We start from the raw sequence: 14,579 nt of genomic DNA, 5'->3' as shown, positions 1-14,579 counted from the left end.
AGTAGAAATGAATGAGTTTTAATTCGCAAGTACGTAAGATTGCCATTTGGTTTTTCTCCTTGCTAAAATGACAGTGTTATTAATACTATTGGTCTAAATTGTAAACAAGTGTTTTTATTTATCTTTAATAAGTCTAAAAATCAATCTAATCAGTCTAGAAAACGAAATCTCTGTTTTGTCGTTATAGGTCTTTGATTACTTCAGAAAGTTGAATCTTCTCAATATCAAAAAAGCTGTTTTGGGGCACCTGGGTGGCTCAGTCGATGAAGCGTCTGACTTTGGCTCAGGTCATGATCTTGTGTTTGTGAGTTTGAGCCCCGCATTGGGCTCTGTGCTGACAGCTCAGAGCCTGCGGCCTGCTTCAGATTCTGTGTCTCCCTCTCTCTCTGCCCCTCCCCTGCTCACGCTGTCTCCCGCTGTCTCAAAAATAAATAAAACATTTAAAAAAATGTTTAAATAAAAAATAAATAAAAAATCTATTTTGTTAACAACTATATAACCCTCTGCATTTGCCTTTAGAATCTCTTATAGCCACCTTCTCTAAATACATAATTAAGTTTTCTAATGATCTATAATCCTATTTAGGTATGTGTTTTAAAACCTGATATTTCAGACAAAATTCTCAAAATTCAACTTATGTTTTTAATTTTTTAAGTTTATTTTACTTATTTGGAGAAAGAGAGTGAGAGAGAGCACAAGAGGGGCAGAGAGAGGGGAGAGAGAATGTCTAGCAGGCTACACTGTCAGCACAGAGCCCAATGTGGGCTCAAACTCCCAAACCGTGAGATCATGACAGCCAAAATCAAGAGTCAGTTGCTTACCCAACTGAGCCACCCAAGAACCTCTCAAAATTCGACTTCTAAATAAAGGCTTTTTGAGTAATTAGGCTTGTTGATCTGGTATATCAAATTACAAGGGAAGCATTGTCAAATAAATGATGGTAAATCTTCTTAGGTTATATTGTATGGGCGAATGTGATCACTGTTCCAGAAACTTTCCTAAAGTTTTGATATGTGCTAGTATAATCACAGAAATAATCAGGTCTCCTTGTCAATTGCATTGATAAACCACGGCCCTCTTTGAGTCTTGCCATTTACAGTTATAGTTTTACTCTCATGCTCTTGCAAATGTATTTCTTCTTTAAGGAAATTCATAAAAATCTTCATAGAAAGATTTTGACAACTGCAGGTCTGTGATAATTTCTAGAATTGGAAAACAGCATTCAAACAGACATGGGATTGAATGAATTGAAGAAGAAGAGTTTTCAGTCTCAGATGCTATAGAGTCCTTTTGTACATTGAAGCAAATTCTGTTAGCAATAGCAAAGGACAGAAAAAAAAGGCTTCCAAGTATGCATGTAAGTATGAAACACTGATAGATTTATCATTTTATGCTAAGAGATCCAAGATGAATAAAACCTGTTTAGACTCATTGTCAACTTGTCCTATCATTTTTTATCATGAATTTGTTAGGGCTGATTTGGCATCAGCACTCTTTGAAGGAAGCCAAAAATATGCAGGTGACAACCCAAATAAGGATCATGACTTATTCTCTGAACATGTGATTGCAATAAGAGCAGGAAGGCAAAGAACTGTTAGCAATGCCTTAGTAACTGTCCAGATTCAAATATTTATGTACTTGAAGTGGTTTCTGAAATCATTATCAGAAAGATTAAAGGTGGTTCCTGGAGAAACAATAGATCAAATTTCCCCCCAGCTATTGAGAAAGTACACTGTTATGTTCAGCAATATGTCTATCCAAGGCTATCCACAGAAGCTTCTCAGATTCCTAAAGATCTTTACCTTCAGCTCTGGAAACAAAGCCAATGGTTAAATAGCTCACCAATCACTGCTAGGGAGCTGGATTATCTGATTTATCTAATGAAGGCAGGAGCAAGGTTAGAAATGAGAGCAAAAACAGCCAAAGATTCTAAAGATTTCAATTTTGTCAACTTTGGAAGACTGCCAAAGAGCTATACATTCAGGTTCCTGATTTAAAAGAACTACCAACTCAATACCTCCAGGGATTACTAGAGAATATGAAAAAAAAATACTATGACTCATTAAAAACACTGCTGATTGTCTTTTTACTCTTCCAGATTTAAGGAAACTGTTTCTTGTAAGCTATGTATAACTTAAAGAAATTTGGTAACAAATACCCTTTTCCTCCCTCCGGAATTCAGAAACTGAGTATTCTTATATTTTCATGGCACTGCATTTATTTGCAGAAGTTCTATAAGAATCTGTTATCCTTATGATAGGACACCATTGGAAATGTTGGTCATATTACCAAAGATTTGACTGGAATGTCATATTTAGGGAGATATGCATAGACTCAGATATGACCTTACAGCTTTAAGGAACTAGGTTGGTATTATGGAGCCAATGAAATCCCTTGGAAAAATCAGCCTGTTACCTTGTTTATTACATGGTTTCCAACAGCCTTGCCAAGTGAGTAAAGAGGGTCACTTCCTGGCAGGTGCCAGATCCTCAGGATGTTTTGAGGACCTTGAGAAGAGAGGAATCAACCAAAATGTATAGGTATTACAGGCAAAACTCTGATGGAAAATATCTGGTTTGGCTTTTTAGCCCCAAAAGGCTCTTAAAAGTAATTTGAAATTCCTTTTCAAGGAATGAAAAATTGTAACAAAACAAATTAAACAACTATGTGGCCAATCATTATTCTTTCTGTGCTTAGGCCAAGTTTGTTAAAAGTGGACTTATTTTAAAAATTAGTCTTAATTTGACTATCTTTGGTGGAAATGAAGCTGATTTTAGAGAACTACCTTTCAGTAACACACCTTTGTGTATGTTAGATCCTATTTCTGATTAACTGTCTTTGAATGTTTGTTTGCCTATAAAACTGGACTGGATCCTAAATTCTGATTTCCTGTAAGGTCTGGATATGACTATTCAAACTAAGGTTCTCCCATTCTCTTTATTTATAATCATTGAGAACTAAAAGTACTATTTTTTCCTGTAGCCCTGCCACCTGAAGCTAGGCAACCTGAGGTAACATTCAGAGAAAAATTGCCACAATGGCCCTAGACAATCTTCATGCCTGCAGCTGTATGGGCTATTCAGAAAGATCACCAGATACCTACAGGTAATTGAACACGTTTATTCCAGCCGTCCTGATTTGATCAGCAATTGTAAAATCCAGACTCTGAGATGTTCATGGTTGGGAACAGTTTTCTGGATCAAGGACAATGAAGAGCTAGATACAGTGATGACTCGGCTCTTGTCCATTGCGGAGGACCCCAGAACAATTGGGCAGATTAAGCTGCCAAGATGGCAGCCTATACAAGACTCCAAAACTCTATAATGACTTCAGTATCAGACACAGACTTCACTAAATAGCAACTCTAGTATTCCCTGGAGGTCCTAAGATGAGCAAAAAATGGGACTTAGACACCATGTTGGCACTAAAGACGGCTAGAAATATAATAAATCCTTATCCCAGAACTTCCTATGGAAGAAATAATTAACCATATTCACCAAAGCACCCATTATGGGTGAGATGCTACTCCAGTAGATCCAGAAATATATAGAGGTCCCAATCATCAGAGACCTGTTTTAAAAATGTGACATTTTTGCTAAAAACAATCCTAAAACAGGAGCCCCAGCAGTTCTAAAAGCTATACAACTTAGAGGCATCTTTACCTGGCAGACTTTACCATGGTGCCGAAAACAGGTGATTTTCAATATTTGCTGATCTATTTTTTAACATTTTTAATCTGAGTACAGTTGACATGTAATGTTATATGAGTTTAAGTGTACAACATAGTGATTCAACATCTCTATACCTTATGCTTATGACTAGTGCAGCTACATTCTGTCACCATGCAATGCTGTTACAATATTATTGACTGTATTTCCTATGCTATACCTTTTATCCCCATAACTTACTCATTATACATCTGGAAGCCTCTACTTTCTACTTTCTTTCAACCATTTTTCCCATCCTCCCACTACCCCTTCCCTCTGGCAACAGTTATCTGTATATTTTTGTCTGATTCTATTTTGTCTTATGTTTTTTGTCTGTTTTGTTCACCATAAAAAAAAAGTATGGGATTTTGCCACTTGTAACAACATGGATGGAATTAGACGGTATTATAGCAAATGAAGTAAGTCAGAATGAGAAAGATAAGTACCATATGATTTCACTCAGATATTTGCTGGTATTTGTGGACACCTTTACAAGCTGAGTTGAAGCTTTTCCATACTATTCAGAGAAAACTTTAGAAGTTGTAAAATTTTTAAGCAAAATCATTTTTAGGTTTGGATTGCCTCTAACCATGCAGAGAAACAATGGAGCAGTATTTATGGCAAAAATCACACAAGTAGTGTCCAATGCCTTGGGCATTCAATGGAAGTTACCCTTCCTGGATGCCCTCAACAATCTGGAAAAACAGAAAAAATGAAGTTTGGCAAAGATATGCCGAGAAACCAACTTAACTTGGGAAAAAGCCTTACTAATTACCCTGAGGTAAGGTAAGAGTAGCCTCTAGAAGTAGGCTTGGTTTAAGCCGCTATGAAATGTTATATGGAAGACTTTTTTTGACACTCCTTTCACGACTTGGTGGGGCTCACATTAGAGAATTAGATACTATCAGGTACATTAAGTACATAAATTTACTTCATCAGGTTTATGTACCCCACAGATGTGCTTTTATACCACCTGAATCCTGGAGATTTATTAAAGACTTGGAAGAGCAAGTAGCCAGAGAACCATATCCAACTTTGTTGGACAATACCTTTATGAGGTGCTGTTAACTACCCATTCTTCAATGATATCATAAGGGATTTAAGCTGTGGATTCATCACACTGAAGTTACAAAGAATCCACAAGTTCCCTATACCCTGTCAGCAAGGAGAACATCAACAAGAACACTGGTTGGACCAACAAGCCTCTGAGGAACCTAGAACTATTTGGGAGAACTGATCCAAAGAAATCCATCCATAAGTACAACAAGCTATTTAGTTGCAACAAATCTCCACTAAGGCTCTAGATAAAACATAGTATAAGCACTATTAACCAAAGTACAAAAATCTTGTTAATTCGGAATGTTGGGATTCATCCTTGAACTAAAGAATATGTAAAAATGAGTGAAGAAGGATTCAATTCCTATAATAGTGATCACCCCATTTCAGCAGGAAGTAACTAGAGAGGCCATCATCCCAATTGCCTCAAGAATGAGGAATGATGAAAAGAAAGTCGGGATTGGAAGGCTTACCAAAGGGTTATTTGGATTAAGAAGGGCAACTGCAACAGACCTTTTTTTGTTTGCCTTCCAATTGCCCTCACTCTCATCCTTTCTGGGATGTGGTTTGAGGCTTGCCTTGTCTTTCTCCTCTTTGGCTGCCTCTCAAATAACCCCTTTCCTTGTTGCATACTTATTCCTCAGTAATTGGCTTTTCTGGACACTGGGCAGATAAACTTGGGTTCCGTTACAAGTACCTTGAACCTGGTGTAAGGAATAAGATTGTTTAATATTGTTAGTACTGATATTGTTAGTATATTTTTGAGTGACAATTTTATTTGCTTTAAAATGTCTTTTAAATGTAATAATGTTTAAAGATGACTCAAAGTCATGGTTTTGAAGCTAGTCATTTCTATTTCAGAAATTAGAATGCATTTCAAAAAAAATTTCAATAAACCACTGGAGCTATTTATTGAAAAATATGTATTAAGTGTCAACAGTATCCAGTATTCTACATTCTTGAGTTACTGCAACAAACAAAGCAGACAAGTTCCTGCTTTTATGAAATCTATAGTATACTTAGTGGAAAGAGACAAGAACAAAGTAAAACAATCGATAGATAATTTTAAAGAGTATTGTGATCAGAAAAACATTAAGACAAAGTTTTAGAACTGGTAAAGTGAAGTTACTTGGAGTGATACAATATAAAATTACATCACAGGAGTAATTTAGAACTGTCTTTAATGTCTCAAAAGAAATCTAACATTTGAAAAGATGAATAACTTCAATAATAGTTTCAGCTTAATGAGCCTTGTCAAACTGCTTGCTCAGAGATGAAATAACTTACACTCTTATTTTAAAACTCTGATTTGGACTAAAAATTCCATGGCATTCTTTTGGATAACTATACTAAGGTACCTGGTCATTTAGATGTCAGGATGGGGGAATCAGCAGATCTGGTTTCTAGTCCCAGCCCTATACTAACAAGCTACCTATCTTTGGAAAATCATACCATTCAGTTGTAGGGATGTAGTTCCTCTGAATTCAGTTTTTCTCATACGCCTACTGAAGGGCTAAGCCTAATGATCTTTAATGCCTGTTAACATCGAAGGGTTGGGCTTCATCAGCGTAAGATGTTGGGGAAAAAGTTTTTGGTGAGAAATCCAGAACACGAATATCAAAGCACATTGTACAAATGTACAGATACAGAGGATTAAATAATTTTTATGCAGTTTTTTCCCTGTATTATATCTTTAATTAAAAAAAAGTTTTTGATATAATTTATTGTCAAATTGGGTTACACACAATACCAGTGTTCATCCCAACAAGTGCCCTCTCAATGTCCATCACCCATTTCCCCCCCTCCCATACTCCCCATCAGCCCTGATTTTTTTTCTCTGTATTTAATAATCTCTTATGGTTTGCTTCCCTCTGTCTCTATTTTTTCCCCTTCTCTCCCTACTCCCAGTCTTCTGTTAAGTTTATCAAGATCCACATATGAGTGAAAACATAGGATATCTTTCTTGAACTGACTTATTTCACTTAGCATAATACCCTCCAGTTCCATCCATGTTGCTGTAAATGGCATGATTTCATTCTTTCTCATTGTCAAGTAGTATTCTACTGTATATATAAACCACCACTTCTTTATCCATTCATCAGTTGATGGACATTTAGGCTCCTTCCATAATTTGGCTATTGTTGATAGCGCTGCTATAAACATTGGGTGCATGTGCCCCTATGCATCAGCACTCCTGTATCCCTTGGATAAATTCCTAGTAGTGCTATTGCTGTGTTGTAGGGTAGTTCTATTTTTAACTTTTTGAGGAACCTCCACACTGTTTTCCAGAGCGACTGCACCCGTTTGCATTCCCACCAATAGTGCAAGAAGGTTCCCATTTCTCCATATGCTCGCCAGCATCTGTAGTGTCCTCAGTTATTCATTTTAGCCACTCTGACTTGTGTGAGGTGGTATCTCAGTGTGGCTTTGATTTGTATTTCCTTGATGATGAATGACGTTGAGCATCATTTCATGTGTCAGTTGGCCATCTGGATGTCTTCTTTGGAGAAGTGCCTATTCGTGTCTTCTGCCCATTTCTTCACTGGATTATTTGTTTTTTGGGTGTGGAGGTTGGTGAGTTGTTTACCAATTTTGGACACTAGCCCTTTATCCGATATGTCATTTGCAAATATCTTTTCCCATTCCATCGGTTGCCTTTTACTTTTGTTGATTGTTTCCTTTTCAGTGCAGAAGCTTTTTGTCTTGATAAAGTTCCAATACTTCATTTATGCTTTTAATTCCCTTGACTTTGGAGATGTTTTGAGTAAGAAATTGCCACAGCTGAGGTCAAAGAGGTTGTTGCCTGCTTTCTCCTCTAAGGTTTTGATGGTTTCGTGTCTCACGTTTAGGTCCTTCATCCATTTTGAGTTTATATTTGTGAATGGTGTAAGAAAGTTGTCTAGTTTCATTCTTCTGCACATTGCTGTCCAGCTCTCCCAGCACCACTTGATAAAGAGACTGTCTTTTTTTCCATTGGATACTCTTTCTAGCTTTGTCAAAGATTAGTTGGCTATACATTTGTGGGTCCAATTCTGGGTTCTCTATTCTATTCCATTGGTCTATGTGTCTGTTTTTGTACCAATACCATACTGTCTTGATGATTACAGCTTTGTAGTAGAGGCTGAAGTCTGGGAATGTGATGCCTCCTGCTTTGGTTTTCTTCTTCAATATTACATTGGCTATTCGGGGTCTTTTTGTGGTTCCATACAAATTTTAGGGTTGTTTGTTCTAGCTTTGAGAAGAATGCCAGTGCAATTTTGATTGGGGTTGCATTGAATGTGTAGATTGCTTCGGGTAGTATTGACATTTTAACAATATTTATTCTTCTAATCCATGAGCATGGAATGTTTTTCCATTTCTTTGTGTCTTCTTCAATTTCCTTCATGAGCTTTCTATAGTTTTCAGCATACAGATCTTTTTACATCTTTGGTTAGGTTTATTCCTAGGTATTTTATGGTGCTTGCTGCAATTGTAAATGGGATATTTCTTGCTTTCTCTTTCTGTTGCTTCATTATTGGTGTATAAAAATGCAACCAATTTCTGTGCATTGATTTTGTATCCTGTTACCATGCTGAATTCATGTTATAGTGCTAGCAGTCTTCTGGTGGAGTCTTTTGGGTTTTCTATGTAGAGTATCATGATGTCTGCCAAAAGTGAAAGTTTGACTTCTTCTTTGACAATTTTGATGCCTTTTATTTCATTATGTCTGATTTCTGATTCTAGGACTTCCAACACTATGTTAAACAACAGTAGTGAGAGTGGACATCACTGTCATGTTTCTGATCTCAGGGGGAAAGCTCAGTTTTTCCCTATTGAGGATGATATTAGCTGTGGGCTTTTCATATGTGGCTTTTATGTTTAAGTATGTTCTTTCTATCCTGCCTATCTTGAGGATTTAATTAAGAAAGGATGTTGTATTTTGTCAAATGCTTTTTTCCGCATCTATTGACAGGATAATATGGTTCTTATCCTTTCTTTTATTAATGTGATGTATCACATTGATTGATTTGTGAATATTGAACCAGTCCTGCAGCCCAGGAATGAATCCCACTTGATCACGATGAATAATTCTTTTTACATGATGTTGAATTCGATTTACTAGTATCTCGTTGAGAACTTTTGCAGCCATGTTCATCAGGGATATCGGCCTGAAATCCTCCTTTATAGTGGGGTCTCTGGTTTGGGAATCAAAGTAATGTAGGCTTCAATAGAATGAGTCCGGAAGTTTTCCTTCCATTTCTATTTTTTTGGAACAGCTCGAGAAGAATAGGTATTAACTCTGCTTTAAATGTCTGGTATAATTTCCCAGGGAAGCCATCTGGTCCAGGACTCTTATTTGTTGGGAGATTTTTGATAACTGATTCAATTTCTTCACTAATTATGGGTCTGTTCAAATTTTCTATTTCTTCCTGCTTGAGTTTTGGTAGTGTGTAGGTGTTTAGGAATTTTTCCATTTCTTTCAGGTTGTCCAGTTTTTTCGCATAGAATTTTTCATAGTGTTCTCAGATAACTGCTTGTACTATGAGAGTTTGGTTGTGATAAATCCATTTTTATTCATGATCTTACCTATTGGGGTCCTCTCTCTTTTCTTTTTGAGAAGGCTGGCTAGAGGTCTATCAATTTTTTTTCAAAAAACTAACTCTTAGTTCCATTAATCTATTCTACTTTTTTTTGAGTCTATATTGTTTATTTCTGCTCTGATATTCATTATTTCTCTTCTGCTGGGTTTCAGTTTTTTGTTATTTTTGTTCTGCTTCTAGTTCTTTTAGGTGTGCTGTTAGATTTTGTATTGGGGATTTTTCTCATTTCTTGAGATAGGCCTGGATTATAATGTATTGTATTACATTGTATTTTCCTCTTAGGACTGCCTTTGTTGCATCTGAAAGGGTTTGTATTGTTGCATTTTCATTTTCATTTGTATCCATATATTTTTTAATTTCTTCTTTAATTGCCTGGCTGACGCATTCATTCCTTAGTAGGATGCTCTTTAACATCCATGAATTTGGAGGTTTTCCAAACATTTTCCTGTGGTTGATTTCAAGTTTCATAGCATTGTGATCTGAAAGTGTGCATGGTATGATCTCAATTCTTTTATATTTATTGAGGGTTGTTTTGTGACTCAGTATGTGATCTATCTTGGAGAATGTCTCAGGTACACTACAGAAGAATGTATATCCTGCTGGTTTAGGATGAAAAGTTCTAAATATATCTGTCAAGTCCATCTGGTCCAGGGTATCATTCAGGGCCATTGTTTCTTTACTGATTTTCTGTCTATATGATCTATCCGTTGTTGTAAGTGGAATATTAAAGTCCCCTGCAATTACCACGTTCTTACCAATAAGATTGCTTATGTTTGTGATTGTTTTATGTATTTGGGTGCTCCTGAATTCGATGTATACATGTTTATAATTTTTAGCTCTTCTTGATGGATAGACCCCATAATTATGATATAATGCCCTTCTTCATCTCGTTACAGCCTTTAAAGTCTAGTTCGTCTGATATAAGTATGGCTACTCCAGCTTTCTTTTATCTATCCAGTAGCATGACAGATAGTTTTCCATCCCCTCAATTTCAATCTGAAGGTGTCCTCAGGTCTAAAATGGGTCTTTTATAGACAGCAAATAGATGGTTCTTGTTTTTTTATCCATTCTTATACCTTATATCTTTTGATTGGAGCATTTAGTCCATTTACATTTTGGTGTTATTATTGAAAGATATGGGTTTAGAGCCATTGTGCTATCTGTAGGTTTCATGTTTGTAGTGATGTCTCTGGTCCTTTGTGGTCCTTGAAACATTTCACTCACAGAGTCCCCCTTAGGATCTCTTACAGAGATGGTTTAGTGGTGATGAATTCCTTCAGTTTTGTTTGTTTGTTTGTTTGTTTTTTGGGAAAACCTTTACCTCTGTTTCTATTCTGGATGACAGACTTGCTGGATAAAGGATTCTTGGCTGCATATTTTTCCTGTTCATCACATTGAAGATCTTGCCAGTCCTTTCTGGCCTGCCAAGTTTCAGTAGATAGGTCTGCTCCTACACTTATGTGTTTGCCCTTATATGTTAGGCCCCGTTTATCCCTAGCTGTTTTCAGAATTCTCTCTTTATCTTTGTATCTTTTATCTCTTTGTTTTTGTATCTTTATCTTTGTATCTTTTGCCAGTTTCACTATGATATGTCATGCAGAAGATTGATTCAAGTTACATCTGAAGGGAGTTCTCTGTGCCTCCTGGATTTCAATGTCTGTTTCCTTCACCAGATTGGGGAAGTTCTCAGCTATGATTTGTTCAAGTACACCTTCAGCCCCTTTCTCTCTCTTCTTCTTCTTCTGGAACTCCTATGATACGGATATTTTTTCATTTCACTGAATCACTTAGTTCTCTAATTCTCCCCTCATGATCCAGAATTTTTTAATCTTTTTCTCAGCTTCCTATTTTTTCATAATTTTATCTTCTATTTTACTTATTCTCCCCTCTGCCTCTTCAATCCTTGCTGTGACTGCCTCTATTTTATTTTGCACCTCATTGATAGCATTTTTTAATTCATCATTACTATTTTTAGTTCCTTTATCTCTGCAGCAATAGACTCTCTGCTGTCTTCTATGCTTTTTTTTTAAGCACAGTAATTATTATGACTATCATTCTAAATTCTTGTTCAGTTATATTGTTTATAACTGTTTTGAGCAATTCTTTAGCTGTCATTTCTTCCTGGAATCTTTCTCGAGGAGAATTCTTCTTTTTCATCATTTTGGCTAGTTTTCTGTCCCTTCTTTGTTTTAAAAGCTTGTTATGTGCCCTGCACCTGCAAGTACTATTATTTTAAAGGGGGATCATGCACTGTCCAGGGCCTTGCCCTTCAGGGGGTGTTTTTTGGAGAATGTTACTTGCTCTCTCTTGTTGTGAGTTTGGTTACTTTATCTCCCTACTTGTAGTGATGTTTTGGACCCTGCACCAGGTGAGCTTTGATTTGTTTGTTGAGGTAGCCCATATTAGCAATTCCACTCCTAGGTATTTACCTTGAGGAGGGGGAAGTATGAGCAGCCACATTTCAGAGAACCATAAGAAATCTGTGCTGAGACATATGGAATCATGAAAAAATCTTAGCCAAGAACAGGGCATTGGTGCAGGCAGAGAGAAGCAGAGCCCACAGTCACCAATCAGCATGCTGCTTTTCCTTTTCTTTTTTTTTTTTTGCAGTTTCAAGTTTTTACTTAGATTCCAGTTGATTAACATACAGTGTAATAGTTCAGAAGTAGACTTTAGTGATTTTTCACTTACTTATAACACCTAGCACTCATTACAAGTGCCCTCCTTGATGCCTATCACCCATTTAACTCACCCCACTGCCCACCTTTTCTCCAGCAACCCTGTTTATTCTCTATAGTTGAGAATCTGTTTTTATAGTTTGCTTCTCTCTCCCCCTGCCCATGTTCATCTGTTTCACTGCTTAAATTCCATATACGAGTGAAATCATATGGTATTTGTCTTTCTCTGACTTATGTTGGTTAGCATAATAGACTCTAGCTCCATCCATGTCATTACAAATGGCAAGATTTCATTCTTTTTGATGGCTGAGTAATAGTCCATTATATATATGATGTATATATATACATATATATATTATATATATCATATATAATATATATATCAGTCAAATATATGTGTAGACATATATATATCAGTCAAATATATATGTATATATGTATATATGTATATATATATGTGTATGTGTGTGTATATATATATATATATATATATTTGATGAATGGATATAGAAGATGTGGTGTATGTATACATATATATCCATTCATCAGTCAATGAGGCTTTGGCCCCTTTCCATAATTTGGTTATTATTGATAATGTTGCTATAAATATTGAGGTGCATGTTCCCCTTCAAATGAGTATTTTTGTATCCTTTGGGTAAATACCGAGTAGTGCAAGTGCTGGGTGGTAGGATAGTTCTATTTTTAAATTTTTTTTAAGTTTATTTATTTTAAGAGAGAGCACATGTGAGGGAGGGGCAGAGATGGAAAGAGAATCCCAAGCAGTCTCTGTACTTCCAGATGAACCCAGGGCTCAAACTCACAAAACCACAACTTTACCTGAGCCAAAAACTGAGACAGACTTTAACCGACTGAACCACCCAGTTGCCCCTATTTTTAACTTTTTGAGGAACCTCCATACTGTTTTCCAGAGTGACTATACCAGTTTGCATTCCTACCAGCAGTGCAAAAGCATTCCCCTTTCTCTGCATCTTCACCAACATCTATTTCCTGAGTTGTTAATTTTAGCCATTACAACAAGTGTGAAGTGATATCTCATTGTAGTTTTGACGTGTATTTCCCTGATGAGTGATGTTGAACATCTCTTCATGTGTCTGTTAGCCATCTGGATGTCTTCTTTGGAAAAATGTCTATTCATGTCTTCTGCCTATTTCTTAACTGAATTATTTGATTTTGGTTGTTGAGTTTGGTAAGTTCTTTATAGATTTTGGATACTAACTCTTTTCCAATATGTCATTTTCAAATATCTTCTTGCATTCCATGGGCTGCCTTTCAGTTTTGTTGATTATTTCCTTGACTGTGAAGAAGTTTTTATTTGATTCAGTCCCAATAGTTCAATTTTGCTTCTTTTTCCCTTGCCTCAGGAGATACACTTGGTAAGAAGTTGCTATGGGTATGGTCAAAAAGCACAGGTTGCTGCCTGTGTTCTCCTCTAGGATTTTGATGTTTTCCTGTCTCCCATTTAGTTCTTTCATACATTTTGAATTTATTTTTGTGTATGGTGTAATAAACTGGCCCAGTTTTCCCAACACCATTTGTTGAATAGAGTGTTTTCTATTGGATATTTTTCCTACTTTGTCAAAGATGAGTTCACCATATAACTGTGGGTCCACTTCTGGGTTTTCTAGTCTGTTCCACTGATCTACATGTCTATTTTTGTGGCAGTACCATCCTGTCTTGATCACTACAATGTTGTAATATAACTTGAAAAAGAAAAGCAAAGCTGGAGGCATCACAAATTTGGACTTCAAGATTGCTTTGGCTATTTGGGGTCTTTTGTGATTCCTACAAGTTTTAGTATTGTTTGTTCTAGCTCTATGAAAAATGCTGGTGATAATTTGATAATGATTTAATTAAATGTGTAGATTGCTTTGGGTAGTATAGACATTTTAACAATATTTGTCCTTCCAATCCATGATCATGGAATGTTTCCCATTTCTTTGTGTTGTCTTCAATTTCTGAACAAAATCCAAGACAATGGGCCTGGTAAGGATAAGTTGTACTTGAAACACTTTTCTGAGGTATAATCAACAGGAATTTTAGGTCAGTCAGTCATAAAGAGGGAGAGGGTTGAGGTAATTTTCAATTACTGAGCTTTCTACCTTGGAAAATGGAACAGTAAATGAATTTAAGAAAATTGAAATCCTACTATGCATCTTTACCAATCACAGTAGTATGAAACTAGAAATCACAAGAAAAAGCCTGAAAATAATACACTTGGAGGCCAAACAATGGGATACTAAACAACCAATGTGTCAACAAAGCAATCAAAGAGGAAACTAGTTCCTTTAGGTATAAGGTTACATGGTTTATTTGAGCTTTTTCTTGTTCCTTGAGGTAGGCCTGTATTACTATATGTTTTTTTCTCTTAGAATGGCTTTTGCTGCCTCCCAAAGATTTTGGACTGGTTTGATTTTCATTTGTCTCGACATATTTTTTTTTTTTAATTTCCTCTTTTAAATTTATTCAGGCTTGTTTTGTGGCCTAACATGTAATCTCTTCTGGAGAATGTTCCATGTATACCTGAAAAGAATGTATAG

At 36.2% G+C, this 14,579-nt stretch overlaps 1 pseudogene; it reads left to right on the top strand.

Annotated features, from left to right (window-relative positions):
- LOC125921613 (dysbindin-like) overlaps nucleotides 1–14,579 on the top strand; it is a 64,769-nt pseudogene that overhangs the window by 22,062 nt on the left and 28,128 nt on the right.

Source organism: Panthera uncia, chromosome C2 (assembly GCF_023721935.1).
Source record: "Panthera uncia isolate 11264 chromosome C2, Puncia_PCG_1.0, whole genome shotgun sequence".
NCBI lineage: Eukaryota > Metazoa > Chordata > Mammalia > Carnivora > Felidae > Panthera > Panthera uncia.
This window is presented reverse-complemented; position numbering and strand designations above follow the sequence as displayed.